Raw genomic sequence first — 20,107 nt, forward strand, 5'->3', positions numbered from 1 at the left:
GTCGTTTTGGTGTGTGGACAGGTGATCCAACTCCAAACCCACTCAGATGTGACGTGGTGGTGTGGCCCAGCACTGGCAGGCATTAATTGTGTCTCAGTGCTCGTACTAGTCACATATGCGTCTGCTATTAAGTAATTTTTTAAAAATTTCATTGTGAAAATGTCATTTATTCCAAAATCCGAAAAATTCCGAATTCTGAAAAACAACTGGCACCAAGGATTTCTGATAAAGGATTGTGTATCTGTACTAATGTCCATCCACGCCTCTCCCTAGTCTCATGGATTTCTCATTCTGGGAGATTTGTTGTCTCTCACAGTGAGCTATCATGGCCAAAGTCAGGGGAGTTCATTTTCACTCTAGTCCCATTACTCAAGTGGTCACAATATTAAATAAAAATACTTTTTCAAGTTTTCAAGGTAAACAATTAAATATCTTAACAATATCATGTTTTAAGCAATTACATGTTTAATATCAAAGTGTATTCAATAAGGACACAATAATTGGTTAACGTATAGTCAGAAATAATGTATTTATACAAATTAATCTGTAATAATTTAAAGTACAATAAGTATATATAAATATATATGATTATATAAAATATAGCTATATAATGAATATATATTTGATAACTACATAATACATTAATATACTTATCAATCTAAATCTCCCCACACCCCACAAAACACACCAAGGCGCAAACAAAAAACTTTCAGAGTCAGTCACTGCTCAAACCAATCTGGGCAGTGTTTGACAGTAAAGCAAGTTGTCATCATTCATAAGGTGATTTCTGGGAAGCCTTGTTTTAAAAGCAATTCCAAAGTCTACAATGAACTTTCAATCACTTCTTTTTTCAAAGAAACTACTGAAGGTATGTCCACAAAACATGAACTAAATTCCTTTTTTCCACAATCCTTCGAAACCTAAATCATCCAAGCAATATTAAAGACAATTTGGTTTTATAACAGAAGATAAACAATCATCATTTAGCTTTTCTGTGACTTATTTACTCCGCATTGTAAACTCTCCTGACTCTGCCTATAACAGACCCACATTTCTCTTTGAGGAGAAAGTGAGGTCTGCAGATGCTGGAGATCAGAGCTGAAAATGTGTTGCTGGAAAAGCGCAGCAGGTCAGGCAGCATCCAGGGAACAGGAGAATCGACGTTTCGGGCATAAGCCCTGAAGAAGGGCTTATGCCCGAAACGTCGATTCTCCTGTTCCCTGGATGCTGCCTGACCTGCTGCGCTTTTCCAGCAACACATTTTCAGCCCACATTTCTCTTTGCCAATTATTTCCTTTTTATGGACCCCATCCTTTTTACATACCTGTCAAATCTTTCACACTCCACTTTTGTGCTTTTAGATTACTTAGTGTGGAAACAGACCCTTTGGCCCAGCAAGTCCATACTGACCCGCCGAAGCGCAACCCACCGAGACCCATTCCCCTAACTTCACCTCTTCACCTAACACTAGGGGCAATTTAGCATGGCCAATTCACCTGACCTGCACATTTTTGGACTGTGGGAGGAAACCGGAGCACCCGGAGGAAACCCATGCAGACACGGGGAGAATGTGGGCGGCACGGTGGCACAGTGGTTAGCACTGCTGCCTCACAGCGCCGGAGACCTGGGTTCAATTCCCGCCTCAAGCGACTGATTGTGTGGAGTTTGCACGTTCTCCCTGTGTCTGCGTGGGTTTCCTCCGGGTGCTCCGGTTTCCTCCCACAGTCCAAAGATGTGCAGGTCAGGTGAATTGGCCGTGCTAAATTGCCCGTAGTGTTCGGCGGGTCGGTGTGGACTTGTTGGGCCGAAGGGCCTGTTTCCACACTGTAATGTAATCTAATCTAAATCTAATCTAATCTAATGTGCAAACTCCACACAGTCAGTCGCCTGCTAGGTTGCTAGGTTTTTTTTTCATATTCAACTCTCCATTACTTAGTTTCTTGGTTCTCGTTTATATTCTAAAATCCTCATCATCTTTGGATTTATTACTATTTCTGGCAACTTCATAGGCCTTTTGGTGTTTTGTTCAAATCTACCTCAGGCCTTCGTAATTTCTTTTGTTCAAATTTAACATCTTGACTCCATTTCTCCATTGGTTTGATGCACAATTTTTCCTCCATGTGCCTCAGTGCAGCATATTGGGAATCTTTATTCTTACAGCAATGCAAGTTGTTTTACTGTAATGAAAAATGTAACATTTGATACTGAATGGAATGGTAATCAGTTAAACAAATATTGCCTTTTGAATTGGTATCCATCATTAACAAGCCACAGATAATAACACTGATCATTGTATTTGATTTACTGCATTCAGAAATGCTTTCAGTTTCTGTAGAATATCATAAATTAAGCACACAGACAACAGCAACAGCAAATTTACTGCCGAGGGTTGAGAAGGGTACGTATAGCCCATTAATTTATTCTTCTTTCTTTCTGGCTCCAGTTCCAAAGGATACTGATCTCTGCCCACAATTCATAGATCAAACTGCTCAAATGAGTGTGCAAAGCAGTTTGAATTCCACAAAATGGGTTAGAAAAATAAGTAGGCATTCGTTCTTATAAATACCATATGCTTTAACAAGCAGTTAAAATTAATCATCATTGCTAATATTTCCTGAGTAATGTGAAGGAGAGCTGAGTACTGCATGATTTGCGTTGCTTTACAGCTCTCTTCAAAATGACAGAACATAATGTAGTCTCCAGCAATTGCATCCGCGTTTTCCTCATTCACTCTGCATTGAGTGTAATATACAACCAGCTGTAGACAGGCATCCAGAAATGTGATCTGTCATACTGAATTAAGTCACAGATGTTAATTCCCTTGTGATTCCCAACTAGTGAAGTATGTGTTTGCACCACATTTCAACGTCATCTTAATCAGTAGACATAATTAATATTGTCAAACTGTAAATGATACATAGAATTTAACTTCCACTTTTGATCTCTTTTAAAAGAATTTTTCAGGCAAACATATTTGAAATAACTTACTAGATGTACACTTAACATATGGGAAGTGAGAGCTGAAGAATTTTTTTTCAACATTCTACTCTATATCTTTTTAGTGATAATGAAACCAGATTCATGTTTTGTGTTTACTGAAATATGAACTGCTGCGACCTTGCATTCCTTGTCCTTTCGCTACAAGAATATCACATAGCCTCAGCCATTTAGATAAGTACAATAAATGGATGCCAACATACTAATTATATTGAAGCATCTGTCACATAAAATTCTATATAGGTCATGACAGGATCACTAAGTGAACAGTGTTTCTCGCTGCAATACTTCAGTACATTTGTTGCCTCACAATCAATTTATTAGTGAGTTCATCCAAGGACAATTGCTGATTTAAATGCACAAACCCCATCTGGATTAACAGTTCATTTTCTGGTTAAAGGACTTACTGGAGGATTTTAGAACACGTTGATGGCATTATGCAGGAAACTACTATTTTTCTTTTGCAAAGGAAAGCTATAATTCTTAGAGATAAGGCAGACTGACCCTAGATGAACTGAAGGACAGTTTGAGTAAAAGATGAATACTGTAAAATAACATCAGCAATATATGGCAGTATTGGCAGAATTAATTGAGATTAATAGGTTTGAATTAACTGAGATTAAGAGGAGATAGCCTTTTGGCCTATACCAACCAGCATTTAGTAATGAAGTATCTATGGCTTTGAGTACAATATGTATGTTTATCCTCTGACCTTGAGGCAAAATACCAGTGTGTAGTTGCTTTCTTGTAAGTGATTCAATGTATGTAACTCAAATAATGTAACTGGTAAAAGGATACACTGATAAAGCGAAATGAAGAGATATGGTAGAAGGTTTATATAGAATGTGATACAGATATTTCCATGTAAATGTTTTATCATGGTACAAGTAAGCTATTTAAATATTTACTTTGATTGTGATACATACTCCCCCCTCACCTCCGTCCAAGGGCCCAAAGGGTCCTTTCACATCCAGCAGAGATTCCCTGCACATCCAAACACCTCATCTGCTGTGTCAGTTGCTCTCGATGTGCTCCTCTACATTGGGGAGACAGGACACCAACTCTCAGAATGTTTCAGAGAACACCTCTGGGACACATTCACCAAACAACCCCACCGCCCTGTGGCTAACCACTTCATCTCCCCATCCCACTCCCCCAAGGATGTGCAAATCCTGGGCCTTCTTCACCACCAAATCCAAGCCATCCAACACCTGAAGGAGGAATGGCTCATCTTCACCTTGGGACCCTGCAACCACATGGCACCAATGTCGATTTACCAGTTTCCTCATTTCCCCTTCCCCACATTGTAGGTCCAGTCCTCCAACCTGGCACTGCCCTCATGAACTGTCCTACCTTCCTTCCCTCCTATCTGCTCCACATTCCCCTCCAGCCAATCACAATCACCTACCACCTGCATTTACATATTGTGTCCCCAGCTACCTTCCCCCAGCCCCACCCCCATCCTCATATTTATCTCTCAACTCTTCCCCCAACTCCCCATTCCTGATGAAGGGCTTACGCCCAACACACAAATTCTCCTGCTCCTCGGATGCTGCCTGACCTGCTGTGCTTTTCCAGTACCACCCTTTTCAACTGTGATACAAAGCAAATGAGTTAAATGCAGGAAATATGTAGGAATGCATATAATGGCAAATGCTGCATATAAAATATTTCCAAATATATGCAACATAAAAGAATTGCATTTGTATTCATAGGTGTCTGTTATACAATAAATAATAAATAAAGGGTCTAATTAATTAAAGATGATGGAATAAGCCCAGGGATCAGTTTATTTTAAACCAGTGGTAGGAGCATGGTAAAATCTTTTTGCAAAAAGGCCAAGGAAAAAAGTCTAGAAATCAAAATTACAATAAAGCGTAGTCACAGCAGATTCCAAGAGAAAAAGTCATTTTGACTAATTTCAATTACTTCTTTAAAGAAGGAACAGAAAAAAAAGATAAATTGGTTGTAATGCTTTGGATTTTTGAAAGGCTTTTGCTAAGTTAGTAAACTCAAAACTAAGCTCAGAATTAAGAAAATCAAGAGATAATTATATCAAACTCTTTGGTCAAGCCATTTCTTCTTCCTCAAGCCATTTAGAAAATTTGGCATGTCCATAAGGACCCTCACCAACTTCTACAAATGCATCATTGAAAGCATACTGTTCGGGTGCATAATGGCCTGGTATGGCAACTGCTCTGCCCAGTACTGCAAGAAACTACAGAAAATTGTGTGCATAGCCCAGACCATCATAGAAGCCAACCTCCCATCCATGGATTCCATTTACACTTTTCATTGCCACGGAAAGGCTACCAACAGCATCAAAGACCCCTTCCACTCCGCAATGCTCTCTTCCAACCTCTTCCGTCAGGCAGAAGATGTAGAAACTTGAACACCAATGGGTTCAAGAACAGCTTCTTCCCTGCTGTTATTAGACTGCTGAATAGACCTCTCTAACTTCATACAATGTTGATCTTTCTAGTGTTGATCTTGCTTTGCACACCTCCTTAAATGTCTCGTTGTATCTAAGCATTCTATAGTCTGTATGTCCTTGTTTGCTATGACCTGGCTGTACTGCTCCCGAAACAAAGCTTTTCACTGTACTTAGGTACATGTGACAAGTAAATCAAATAATATCATACATTAATGGGAACAGATACAGTTAATAGAGAGAAATTATTTTCACTGGTTGGGAAATCAAGACTCGGGTGAATAGTCAATAAATTAGAGTCAGTTCTTCAAGGAGTGAAATTAGATAACATTTCTATATGCATTGAACAACTGAAATTTAAGAGTCTTTTGCTCAGGGTATTTGACACTCGAATCGTTAATTTAAAATCTGAGATTGATCGATTTTTGTTAGCTGAAATATGATGGGATACGGATGGGATATTATGAAGAGGGCCTGAGAAAATAAGTAAGCAGCGCTTTTGAGGAGCAGGCAGCAGAGCAGCGGGAGTCAGCAGCAGCTAGATGAGCAGAGAGTCTGAATGGCCTAATTCTACTCCGATATCTTATGATCTAAGGTAATGGAAGGATTTCTGAAGGCATATGGTGATAAAATGTGGCAAGTTCAAAACAAGAGGACAAAACTGTGATAGTTACAAATAAATCCACAGGGAGCACAGGATAAATCTTATACCTGAAAAGTGGTAAAAATGTTGAACGCTTTACGAGTTGAGATAAATAGAATAAAACATCTAAGGGGAAGTAAAATAAACATACCATACAAACGTAGAGTCTTCGAGATGTACAGCGTGGAAATAGACCTTCAGTCTAATGCGTCTAGATTACATTAGATTAGATTACATTACAGTGTGGAAACAGGCCCTTCGGCCCAACAAGTCCACACCGACCCGCCGAAGCGAAACCCACCCATACCCCTACATTTACCCCTTACCTAACACTACGGGCAATTTAGCATGGCCAATTCACCTGACCCTGCACATCTTTTGGACTGTGGGAGGAAACTGGAGCACCCGGAGGAAACCCACGCAGATACTGGGAGAATGTGCAAACTCCACACAGTCAGTCGCCTGAGGCGGGAATTGAACCCGGGTCTCAGGCGCTGTGAGGCAGCAGTGCTAACCACTGTGCCACCGTGCCGCCCACTAAGTCTATGCCAACCAGATATCTTAACATAATCTAGTCCCATTTGCCAGCACTTGAACCGTATCTCTATAAATCCTTTCTATTCATATACCCATCCGGATGCCTTTTAAATGCTGTAGTTGTACTAGCTTCCACCATTTCCTCTGGCAGTTCATACCATACATGCACCATCCTCTGTGCAAAAGCCTTGCCCCTTAGGTCCCTTTTATACCTTTTCCCTCTCACCCTAAACCTATGCCCTCTAGTTCCGGACTCCCCCACCCCAGTAAAAAGACCTTGTCTATTTATCCTATCCATGCCCATCATTATTGAATAAACCTCAATAAGGTCACCCTTCAGAATGTGATGCTCTAGGAAAGCAATCCCAGAATATTCAGCCTCTCCCTATAGCTCAGATTCTCCAATCTCCTTGTAAATCTTTTCTGAACCTTTTGAAGTTTGACAACATCCTTCCAGTAGGAAGGAGACCAGAATTGTGTGCAATATTCCAAATGTGGCCTAACCGACACCCTGTACAGCCACAACATGACCTCCCAACTCCTGCACTCAATACTTTGACCAATAAAGGGAAGGATACCAAACACCACCTTCACTATCCAGAACAACACAGCAAAACAGAGTAAAATTGGCACAAACAATTTGCTGCATGTTTGCATTTGATGCCCATTCAATTTTCCTACATGATAGCACATTATGACGCAAAACGAGAACTGTGTTGTAATCTGTTCAGTTGTAACATGGTTGAATAGAATGATAGCTCAGTTCTTGAAAAGAGGCGAATATTCAAGTCTTCCCAAATAAGCAAACACTGTGTGGGAGATAATCTCTTATTCAATTTGATAGCGTAGTGGGGGATCAAGAGATAAAAACTGTAATCAGAGACTGTTTCCAGTTGGCTGGCAATGTCACAGGCAATTCAAAGAGATAGATGCATTGCACACATGTCTAATTGTGTAACCCTAGTGACTGTGTGAAATGCTATTTGCTTCACACGACTCCTAAGGAGATGTGGATTAGAACCTTCCATTGCGGAGTATAGGTGGAACCTCAAGCCTACAAATGAGTATTACTCCTACTTAGGGTCAAGTCAGCTCCTCTTGGACAAACTACATGGTGGTCAGTTGATTATACAGGTATGTGGGAGGACCACAGCAAGGCTCAGGGCAGGGGGGATCAGGGTGGCATTTACCCACAGGGTCTAACGTTCTGATGCCATATTTCAAGCATTCATGTCCTAACACGACAACCTTCCTTAGTAGTGATTGGAACAATGTCAGCCAGGTAGACATCATAGAATATGAATTCCCTGATTGGGGCTGTTAACTTGGTCCAATCGGGGAGCCCTGGCTGACATAAGAGCAGTAGTGTCAGACAGCGTGTTCACTCAGAGCTGGCTTTGAGGGAGATGTAACAATGTCAAAGACCCTCCACGTGTGAATAAAGGGTGAGTTGGTGACAGGGTACCAGCCTCTGTTGAGTTATTTCAGTGGTGATGAGAAAAAAGCACACTCCTGAAGAAATTTGCTCGCAACAATTGTCTTTCAGTTGGGGTAAGCATTTCTGGTATCATGCCATTATTTTGGAAGCTTGAGTTATTCGATTCTCCTGTCAAAGGCTGGACTCAGTATGTGGAAAGAATGCTTTATTTTTCTAGGCAAATGAAAATCAATATTTCCACAGCTTGTGGAGATGCAACTTTGTTGGTTATTAGGAGCCTAACTTTCCCTGTGACACCAGATCCTAAAACCTTTCAAGTGTTGATGGATTTAGTTAAGGAATATTATGACCACAAGCCTTCTTTAATTCTGCTATCAGTTTTACTTAGCAATTAAAGAACTCGGAGAATCTGTTTGGGATTTTTGACTAGGTTAAGACAACTGGCAGAGGCATGTGATTTTGGTTTATCCCTTAATGAGATGTTGAGAGACCATTTGGTATATGGGCTTAATGATGTAATCATGCAAAAGCGTCTACTAGCTGAAGCCCAGCCGGACTTCAAACAGGCATTACAACTGGCTTCACAACTATAAAAAGCAGCAAGTGGAGCATATGAGTTGCAGGGTATTCTGTTTGAAGTCTCTCTGAGCTTAGGGAACACGACTTGAGTGAAGGCAATTGTGCAGCCCCACTCAGGACATATCCTGAGAAGAGGGACTCTCGGTCAGCCCACAATCAAAATCCAAAACAAAGCCAAGCCTCGGCCAAACAGTTAACATTTTCTTCAGGATCTGGGCCGGCAAGCCATTGTAGTTTCTGCCAATGTGCCAACTCGAGACAGCAAAAGAGTCACACTCTCCCTAAACTGAGTAAGAAAACTTGTAGGCTGGTATCCGGGAGAATGCACACCCTGGAAAGTGCACCTACAGCTGGCTTGGAACAGTTAAATCACTGAGCAGCATCCAAATCAGATCCAATCAAAATAAGCATCTGGTTAAATGGTCGACTGGTCTAATGGAGGTCAATAAAACATAATGACTATCATAAACTTTCTTCAAAATATGAAACAAATTACAGGCTCCATTTTTACTCCATTGTTGCCATATTGTTTGAATAGTACGTTTATTTTACTTCCACTCAAATGCTTTATTCTGTTTATCTCAACTGGTAGTGCATGCAACATTCCACCAGTTTTTGAGTGTAAAGGTTTATCAGTAGCTATCACATTTTTGCCCTCTCATTTTGAATTTGCTGCAAAGGCACAAATAGATTTCTTCCTCTTCCAAAGCAACTGGTACAAGTTCCATAACAGCAACACCAGCATCTATCAAATAACCATTGAAGAGGTAGGGAAAATAATTTGAAGACTATTACATTTTGTTAATGTAACTAGTTTTTTGTTATGGCAACTTCTCATTTAAAAATGTTAATAGTTTGTTCTTGTGTACAACACTCTGTGCAAAGGTATGAAACAGCCCAGTGACATAACTTTTCAATTCTACTCTGAAGAAAACAACAAAATCTCCCACTGTATAACTATTTATAAGTGCCATAATCATTGTTACACTTTTCCACAGCACAATACTTTGTTGCTTAGAATACTTTAGCAAATGCTTTCTCTTGAATAATGAGTTGTTGAATCTTTGAATTGTTTGAATTTTGTTGTATGGAACCTGAGTGCCACAATCCATCACGTACTCATGCCTCAAGGACCGGCAGCTGAGTTCAAACTTGGATTTATTTCTCTCTCTCTCTCTCTTTTTCTCTCTCTCTCTCTCTCTTTCTCTCTCTGGCTTTTGACAATGATTTATTTTTTGATGTTAAATTACTGACAGCGAATTTGCTGTCAATTGTGCCAGTAATGTTCAGTTCTCACCTCTGAGTCAGAAATGATTCCAGACCCACTTGTGAGACTTGAACACACAGATCTGGGCTGTCACTTCGATGTGAAATCAAGCGAGTGGTGCTTCATTAGGAGTCTTGCTTGTTGGGGGTGATGCTAAACCAAGGCCCAAGCTGAACCCACAGATGAACATAGAATGTCACATGGTTCTACTTGGAAGAAGAGTGGAGAGTTATCTCCAGTGTACCAGGCAATACCTCTTACCAACATCACAGGCACACACTATCTGATCAAAATTGCATCCTTGACTATGAAGTGAAATAACTCCACAGAGGCCGGTATCCCAACACCAAATCATCCTTTACTTACACATGGAAAGTCCTTGACACTGATCCAGCTCTCTGAGTGAACAGAATCTCTGACATTCCTGCTTATATCTGTCAGCCAGGGCTCCCTGATTGAACCAGATTAAGAGCCCCAATTAGGGAACTCTATTATATGATGACCACCACTTAGCTGACCTCATGGCAATCACTACAAGAAGAACTTTGGAATGTTATGAAAGGTGCTACATAAATGCAAGTCTTCCTCTGCCTTTTATTCTCCATTTGATTTCTCTTCTACATCATAGTGCACACTATGAGAGTTTATTTCTGATTTCCTGTCCCAGTTGAAGATGCAGACCGACTCTGAGCAGTAACTAAAAAAAAACGCAAGTAATCAAAATTGGGAAGCGGCAAAGAATGTACCTTGGGACCATTTGAGATTGGGCTGTCCTGCCGTGTATCTGAACCTTCTCATCACTGTTCGACTTTTATTTTGTTCACTAACCTGTTCAGCGATGTTACGCTGGAGCAAGTGGAACTTGAACTCAGGCCACCTGTCTCAGAGATAGGGTCATAGCCACTGTGCTACCAGAGCCATACTCATCAGGTTACAATACTATGACACATTCCACCCAGTTTCTGTAGGATCTGCTAATGTTATGAATGGTGGTCAGCCTTAACACGCCAGCAGTTACAGATTGTTAACTTGCTGGTTCACATGCACGTTACTGTTAGAATTTCACAGATAAAACAGGTTCAATACCTTCATGTGGCTCTGACCCCTTTGTTTCCTTCCACAATAGTCTTCCATTTCAAAGTCCAGAGAAAGAAAATGCCAAAGGAAACTTAATACTGGGCTAAGTTTGCTTCGAAGACCTTGTGTATCGAGATTGTGAATATCAAATGTCAATTGGCAATTCCACCAAAGTCTTGGGGAATTTGCAGCATTTCCTGCAGCATTTCAGAGAAATTTATCTTTATATTTGCAGCATCCAGTACGTCATATAATCCAGTTCCTTAGCATTGATGATGGATGGAAGCTGAGATATAGACCCTCAGCAGACTAACAGCATTGTGGGATAGCACTATCAAATGGATTACAGCGGTTTAAGGCTCTAGCTCACCACTAGTGATTGAAGGGCAACAAAGGATGGGGTGGGACAATAAATGCAGGCCCAGCTAGTGATGCTGACATCCCAAGAATAAATATCTTCTTGAAAACTATCAGCGCCAGCTGATACGTTTCAGTGCACAAGCAGCATCGTGGAATTGGCCAGCATTTCCACATTGGAAAGCTCCATGTGAAAATGCCAGATTGGAGACAGGCTCCTCCATGCTTCATGACTGTGATAATTGGGACTCTAGATTCCTGCCAAAATACCCAGCATTTTCAGGTATGCATCCATTGACCATGTTGCTTGTGCCAGCTCTTAGGAAGGCCTATAACAATTTGTATTCATATCACACATTATAGTGCTCAAAGAGTCAGTGGGGAGTTCTGTCCCACTGACTGCCGCACAACTGTTCAATGCTCCAAGGAGAGTTAATTGGTTGGGAATGTGACCTTAACCCCCTGTCTGGGAGCAGGTCTTGCCTCTGGGATCTGCTGCCAACCTGATGGGTAGTGGTGCTGTGGTGCCAGCAGCATCAGTGGCCAGCATTGAGACCTGCCTGTGCTCCCTTGGCTCTAAATCTGAGGCCACGACCAGGTTATGTGTCATGGCATGGAGGTGAAGTAAGGCCTAAGGGGAGTGTGGAGAGTCAGGTGGAGTCTTGCTGAAGAGACCAGGGGTGAGAATGGTGCACCTGGCTGGAGGCAGGACCTGTGGGGGTACCCAATATAAAAAGCAGATCATCAAAGCAGGAAACCTTACCTATGTCTTGAATAGGGTGACCTTCCAGACTTTTTCCCAGCCTGAAGGCTGAGACCAGGCATGTGGCAGCCATTCAGCAGTAACTAATTGGATGCTTAAGTCCCTTAAACGGAGCAAGTAGCAGTAGGCCAGCCAAAAGGCCTCACTCCTGACACCATCAAAATGTAGATAGGTTCGAGTGGGAGGAAGGGCAGTTTCACAACCTAAACCCCGGTGGAGTGGCTTAAAATTCACCCCAAATGATCTGATAGAAGTATATAAAATTATGGGAGGCATTGATAGGGCAGTTGGTCAGAGCCATTTTCCCAAGGTGGAAAATGTCAAATGCCAAATACTAAGGGGTATGTTTAAGGTGAGAAGGGGAAAGTTTTTAAAGGAGTTGTGCAAGGCAAGTTTTTTTTATGCAGAGGGTGGTAGCTGCCTGGAACGCGCTGTCTGGGGAGATGATAGAAGCTGATACGATAGCAACACTTAAGAGGCATTTAGAAAGACACATTAAGAGGCAGGGAATAGAATCTTATACAGAAAGATGGAATTAGTTTAGAATGGCACCATAGTTGCCACAGGCATGGTGGGCTGAGGGCCTGTTCCTGTGCTGTACTATTCTATGTTCTAAATGACCATAAGCTTGGTCAATGAGATGTATTCTAAGGAGCAATTTAAATGGGGAATTAGGTGCAGAGAATAAGTTATGACCAGGTGATGAGAGGTGAATCGCCTTTTCACTTTTCAGCCCTCTCACTCATTCACAACAAATGTCTGACTTATCTTTAGCATGCAGCTCTACCACACTCCAATTAAAACATATCCAGTAGGTTGGAATTAAGGAGCAAATTGCAAGATTTTCTTGAGTGAAAAGAAAAATAACTTTATACTTACTAACCCTGAGAAAAACAATAAAGCACAACATTCAACACACGAGCAAATAAATCTAAAAGGACACTTCTAGTACAATAGGAAGATAAAGAATCTGCAATTTAAAGAATTTTTAATTGTTATAGTTGAAACAGAGACCACAGCTGTATAGTTGATGGTTTGTTTCCTCAGCAGTAGTGAAATCTGTACAATACTTGTGTCCTCGTGAATAGATGTTTCTCCAATTTATTTTATGAGAGATGCTGGCCTTCAGTTTGAAAATAAAACAGAGATTCCTCCAGTTCTTGCTTTTACCAATCCATGTTCTTTCTCTGCTATCCTGCCAAGAATCTCCTGAAATATAGTTTGATTAGATTACTTAGTGTGGAAACAGGCACTTCAGCCCAACAAGTCCACACCGACCCTATGAAGAGCAGCCCACCCAGGCCCATTCCCCTACATTTACCCCTGCCCCTAACACTACGGGCAATTTAGCATGGCCAATTCACCTAACCTGCACATTTTTGTACTGTGGGAGGAAACTGGAGCACCCGGAGGAAACCCACGCAGACGTGGGGAGAATGTGCAAACTCCACACAGACAGTTGCCTGAGGTGGGAATTGAACCCAGGTCTCTGGCACCGTGAGGCAGCAGTGCTCACCACTGTGCCACTGTGCCGCCCCATTTGTGTATTTCTGAGCACGGCAGCCACATGAGGCTTGGAGAGAGGTGATTATAGCAAATTTCTCCTTTCTCAAATATATATTCAATTCCATCTGAAAATTTCCATTGAATCAGCCCCCACCACCTTTTCATGTTGTACATTCGAGATAATGGACTTAGAGTCAGAGAGGTCTACAACACACAAAAATGTCCTTCAGCCCATTGAATCTGTGCTAGTCAAAAATAACATCCTAAATATTTTAATCCTTTTTTCTAGCACTTGGCATGTAGCCTTGTATGTCTTGGCATCACAAGTATATATCATTTTATCATAACTTTGAGTAAAAAAAATCCTCATTCCTGTCTGGATTTTTTGCCAATTATTTAAAATCAGCATTTTTCTGTTTTTATTTTGAAAAAATCTGTTCATTAGATGTGCCTGATGCCTGCAGTGCAACCATTTATTAATAATCCTGCTAATGAAAATAGTTTTTCTTTGTTCATTCCCACGAAAACCCTTCATTATTTCAAACTTTCTTCTCTCATCTCTGAAGATGACTGAAGTCCAGTAAATCTCCTCTGAACCCTTTCTCATCCTTCTTAAAGTGTGGTAGCTCGACTGAACACAATACTGTATATGAGGACCAAATAATATTTTATCAAAATTTCCTCTATAGTCTCAATTTTCATTCCTTGCTTTGTATTTATTAGTGCTTGCTTTATCTGTCTCTTGTATAATTGAATTTGTTCAATTTAACCATGGAACTTTCGGCTTTTATTTGTTCAATAAATAACTTAGTGTTCTTACAAAAATGTGGATCTCCGCTGTGGTCAGAATAACAAGGATTGAGTTGTTTATATTTGTACCTTTGCTGTCAGCTGCGCCCCTTCCACTTCTAAAGTATCTGGAATGGGCTCATGTGTTTGTAGATAAAGCTGACACTCTGCATCATCCGCCACCGCACCCCCCCCCCCAACCCCGCCAGCAACTACATTCATAGCCAAGGAAGGAATGAATGAACACAATGTGGAGTCAACTGAGAAAGAGAATAGACAGGCAGATTTGCAGCTGAATCATTGAATAATTTGATCTGTTTGCTTCTCAAAATTCGGGCTGCCCTTCGTTCTGCTGGCCAGCACAGGGATGAAAATTTGTATCAGATCATTGTAAAAGGGCATTTCTAGTGAGTTTGGATTTCAATACCATCAGGAACATGGCCTGAAGCGAGATAGCAATGTAAACCATGGGAGATCACAGCCAATTCAACTCACTGTCTCTTGGTTTTAATATTCTGTGACAGTCATAATGCTAATGTATGGAAAGTCTCTCTCTCTCTCTCTCTCTCTCTCTTCGACCCTCACTTCTACCCAATGTCTCTTACAGAGGAAGGGATTCTACCAGTTTTGACCAGAATTGTCACTTGTTATTTTTGTCACTCTGAAATAAGTAAAGGAATAATGCTTTTTGGCTGATTGTAAAATTTTGGCACAGATCAAATGTGACAGAAAGTGAACATTAAGCTTCTTTTCATCAATGAATTCCAAAAGCAACTGACTGCAGGGACTGCCTGAGAAATGAAAACATTTAATGTGCAGCAACTCGATGTCTGGAATTCTGCTAAGTTTGCCAACTCTGAGTTAGAGTCAAAGACTTTGAGGGTTTTTGACTGATTTACTTTAATAGTTACCCAGAAAAGGTCACAAAAATTTAAACCTACTCTACCTCTGGGGTAGTAAAATAATATATCAAGCTGCCTCCCCCCAAAAACTGTCGAATACCCCTCTGACTGCCCTCTTAGACCTGACCACTGCTACAATTCCAATGTCTCCTCACCCCCCACACTCCCAGTAAGACAGAAACCCCCATAATCCCCAATCTAAGAGTCGACTCCCTTACTTCACCTCACACTTCACGGAGACAGGTCCTCCCTTTTGACCCAATCATCACATGATTTAATTTGATCTGGCCCTCCCCCTCAACCTGACTCTCAACTCCACCCCCATCCTTTGATCCTTCAAGTTCACCCTGATTTGACATACCTCAAAAGTCTCCAAATCTGCAATGTCCCTGACCTATCCAGCCCATTTATCTGCCACACTATTCTATGTTCTTGTTCCTTGTTCTATTCACTGACTACTTTACCTCCCTATACTCTTCTCACCCAGCTTACCATCCTTCCTACTTTAGCCACACTATGGATCTACCACTTTACCCACAGACCATCCTATTGGTGTTTCCGGGAGGTGGAAGCAGCCCTTGTCCATGACATCATTACCATTCCTTTCTTTGGTTCCTTTCCTGTACGTGTCCCATGTCACCAAATTATGTCCCTGTGTTTGGGAATTTCCTCCAAGTTGGTTTGTTGTAAACGATGGTCGCCCACACCTTGACATCATGTTGCGTTTCTTGAGGGAAGCCATCAGGGAGCCTTTGAAATGTTTCCATTGTCCTCATATCCACCTTCACCCCTTGAGGTGGGTGAAAATTATTTGCTTTAACAGCTGGAACTCAGGCACCCAGCAGAGTTGGTCTCGAATGGTCATGGTCTCGATGCTGGTATTATTGGCTCCTTCAAGGACAATGATGTTCGTACCTACCCACAGACCATCCCATCCACCTACCATACCTACCACATCTTAACACACAATTCACCTGCCCTTCGACCCACCCATCCACCTACAACCCTAACCCTCTTTCCACCTGCCACCCTACTCATCTTTCACCCTTAAATGTTAAAATAAGTAAGGAAAAGTAACTACTTTTAGAATTATTCAATAATGACAGGAATAATAGAGTCATGGAGTCATACTACATGGAATCAGACCCTTGGTCCAACTAGTCCACATCGACTATATTCCCAAAACAAAATGGTCCCACCCACCTGCGTTTGGCCCATAGTCCTCCAAACCTTTCCTCTGCATATATTTATCCAAATATCTTTTAAAAGTTGTAACTGTACTTGCATCCATCACTTCCTCTGGCAATTCATTCCACACACAAATCACTCCCTGTGTAAAAACGTTGCCTCTCATGTCCTTTTCAAACCTTTCTCCACTCACCTTACAAATACGCCCTCTGGTTTGGAACTCCCCTACCTTAGGGAAAAGACCTTTGCTGTTCACCTTATCTATGTCCCTCATGATTTTATAAGGTCACCCCTTAACCTTCTACACCACAGTGAAAAAAAGATCCCAGCCTATCCCAGTCTGTTGTAATAACTCAAACCCTCCATTCCTAACAACATCCTGGTAAATCTTTTCCGAACCCTGTCCAATTTAATAATACTCTTGCAATAACAAGGTGGCCAGAACTGCACAATAATGTACTTCATTTGAATATTTATATTGACAATTCATCAGCAAAAAATACATGAAATCTTTAATAGAAACAGAAAACCAAATAAAAGCTTCGCAATTCATAAAAACATGCGATAGAAGTTTCATGACATTTATCTTTCAGATTAAATCTCCAAGTGTTTACTGTTGCCTTTAAGGGCCGATCCCATATCCGCAGCATCATGGGGTGGCATGGCTTTATTGATGAGGTAAAAACAATGACTGCAGATGCTGGAAACCAGATTCTGGATCAGTGGTGCTGGAAGAGCACAGCAATTCAGGCAGCATCCAACGAGCAGCAAAATCGACGTTTCGGGCAAAAGCCCTTCATCAGGAATTGCTGTGCTCTTCCAGCACCACTGATCCAGAACATGGCTTTATTGTTGCCTATTCAACAGCCTTTGATGGAGGCATCCAAGACAAGCAAGGTTTAGAAGTCTGTCCATAAAGAAAAAACGGTATGTGGGCATTTTAAAAGTTAGATCACCACTGGATGGATCTGTTCCCCTGGTAATTGGATATTCTAAGCAAATAAAGCGGTGATAAGAGAGTGTGCTCTTGAATTGATTTGATTTGATTTTACTGATGTCACATGTACAGAGATACTGTGAAAAGTATTGTTTTATATGCTAACCAGACAAAAGAAATTTACAGAAAAGTGTAAACGCAGCCTAATCCATCTCACAAACTGCCTTCCTTCCATTGATTCTGTCTATGTTTCCCACTGCCTTGGGAAAGCAGCCGTTATAATTAAAGACCCCTCCCACCCTGGTTATACTCTCTTTCAGGCAAAAGTGAGGACTGCAGATTCTGGAAACCAGTGTTTAGATCAGAGTGGTGCTGGAAAAGCACAGCAGGTCAGGCAGCATCAGAGGAGCAGGAAAATCCAAGTTTCGGGCAAAAGCCCTTCATCAGCCTGATCTGCTGTGCTTTTCCAGCACCACTCTGATCTAATCTATACTCTCTTCCACCCTCTTCCATTGGACAGAAGATATAAAGGTTTGAAAAAACATACCAAGAGATTTAAGATCAGCTTTATCCCCGCCATTATCAGATTTGTGAACAGACCTCTCACATATTAAAATTAATCCTTCTCTCCACTTCTCTTTAGTTCTAACACTATGTTCTGCACTCTGTTCTATTACCCTGATGCACTTATTTAAGGTATGACTTGTCTGGTTTGCACTACAACTCAGTACATGTGACAATAATGAATCAAATCATGATCTGACTGAAAAACGTAAAATCCTGAGGGGTTTTGACAGGATGGATACTTAAAGGATAATTGCTGTTATCAGAGACACAAGAACTAGGTGACATGGTTTGAAAATAAGAGGTCTCCCATTTAAGATGGAAATTAAGAAATTTTCTTCTCTGAGGATTGTTAGTCTGTGGAATTCATTTTGCCAGAGCACAGTGGAAGGCGTTACATTTGAATATTTTCGAGACTGAGTTAATTGGATTCTTCATTGGCAATGAAGTCAAAGGCTATACAGGGCAGACAGGAAAATAGAGCTGAGACCTCAAACCAATCAGACGCAAGTGACTGTGTGGCCCATTCCTGCTCCTAATTCATATGTTTGTATTCGAAATTAAAACATTCACGAAGAAAGGATGCAATTCTAAAGGCATGTAAGAGCAAACAGACCTGGTACATAGGTACAATTCCTGAAACGTCAATTCTCCTGCTCCTCAGATGCTGCCTTACCTGCTGTGGGTTTCCAATGCTACACTTTCCAATTCTGATCTTCTGCACCTGCAGTCCTCACTTTCCCCTGGTGCATAGGTACTAAGTCCTTTAGAGTGACATGACCGGTTAAGTACATAGTTAATTAAATTCACAGCATCCTAGCTGTTGTATTTCATTGAGCAATGCTTGGTGACGCCAATTCTCGGTGTGTTAATGCCATTCAATGTAAAGGGGTAATGATTGATTCACACTTTGTTAGAGATGATTATTGCCTGACATTGTGTGGCTCGAATATTACTTAACGTTTGCCATCCCTGGATATTGGGTAAAAACAATGATGCTGGAAACCAGATTCTGGAGTAGAATGGTGCTGGAAAAGCACAGCAGTTCAGGCAGCATGCGAGGAGCTCCTCGGATGCTGCTTGAACTACTGTGCTTTTCCAGCACCACTCTACTCCAGGTCACTGGATATTGCCCAGGTCTTTCTATATTTGGATATGGACAGCTTTAGTATTTGAGGAATCGCAAATGATTCTGAACATTCTGCAATGATCAGTGAACATCCCACTTCTAAGCTTACATAGGAGGGAAGGCCATTGATGAAGCATTGAAGATAGTTGGGCCTAGGACACTATCTTGATGAACTCCTGCAGAGATGTCTTTGACCTGGGATGACTGATCTCCAACAACCACAACCCTTTTAGCTTTCCTTCTGATTTCCATTGACTCCAATTATTCTAGGACTCCTTGATGCCACACTTGGTCAAATGCAGCCTCGATCTCAAGAGCTGTCACTCCCACCTCACCTCTGGAATTCAGTTCTTTGTCCATGTTTGATCCAAAGCTGTCATTAGGTCAGGAGCTGAGTGGCCCTGACAGAACCCAAACTGAGCAGGTTATGGCTGAGCAGGTGCTGCTTGGATCTGAAATGGCTGAAGATGTTATCCATCACTTTATTGATGATTGAGAGGGGACTGACAGGACGTTGGCCCGGTTCTGTTTGTCCTGCATTTTATGTACAAGACACATCCTCAGTCCTGTGGCTGTCAAAGACAGATGCATCTAGGGCAGGTAGATTGTTGAGGAGGTCAAGGGTGTTTTTCCCTCTTGTTGCTTCTCTCACCATCTGCTGCAGACCAAGCTGGCAACATGCGTTGTAGGACAAAACCAGCTCAATCAGTAATGGTGTTTCTGAGCCACTTTTTATGGTACACACAGAGGCACACACACAAGCAGCACTCAGTGTCTCCTTCAACTGCAAGGAGTACTGATTCATCAGCTCGAATATGATATTTAGCTGCAAGTTTCTTTGCCCATTTTTAACATGATGCCATGAGACGGTATGGAGTCTGGAGTTGATGTTGAGGACTCTTGGGGTAAGTCCTTACTGATTGGATGCCATTGTGCCGCCACCTTTGCTGGGTCTGTCCTGCCAGTGGGACAGGAAGCTGTTGGTATTGTGGGAGTATTTAAG

The 20,107-nt window shown here is 41.5% G+C and overlaps 1 long non-coding RNA gene across 2 annotated transcripts in view; it reads right to left on the reverse strand.

Moving 5' to 3' along the window:
• Positions 1-1,818: 1,818 nt before the first annotated feature.
• LOC122557894 (uncharacterized) overlaps positions 1,819-20,107 on the reverse strand; it is an 80,013-nt gene continuing 61,724 nt past the window's right edge. The window contains exon 3 of one of the 2 annotated variants that reach the window (XR_015761473.1): positions 1,819-2,177. This is a non-coding gene — a long non-coding RNA (uncharacterized LOC122557894). Of the gene's footprint in view, positions 2,178-13,123; positions 13,299-20,107 lie in introns of those variants that run through there. The other variant, XR_006313969.2, reaches the window with a different exon arrangement.

This window comes from Chiloscyllium plagiosum, unplaced genomic scaffold, assembly GCF_037043375.1.
Source record: "Chiloscyllium plagiosum isolate Xiang-an unplaced genomic scaffold, Cpla_swu_hap1 HiC_scaffold_2, whole genome shotgun sequence".
Lineage (NCBI taxonomy): Eukaryota > Metazoa > Chordata > Chondrichthyes > Orectolobiformes > Hemiscylliidae > Chiloscyllium > Chiloscyllium plagiosum.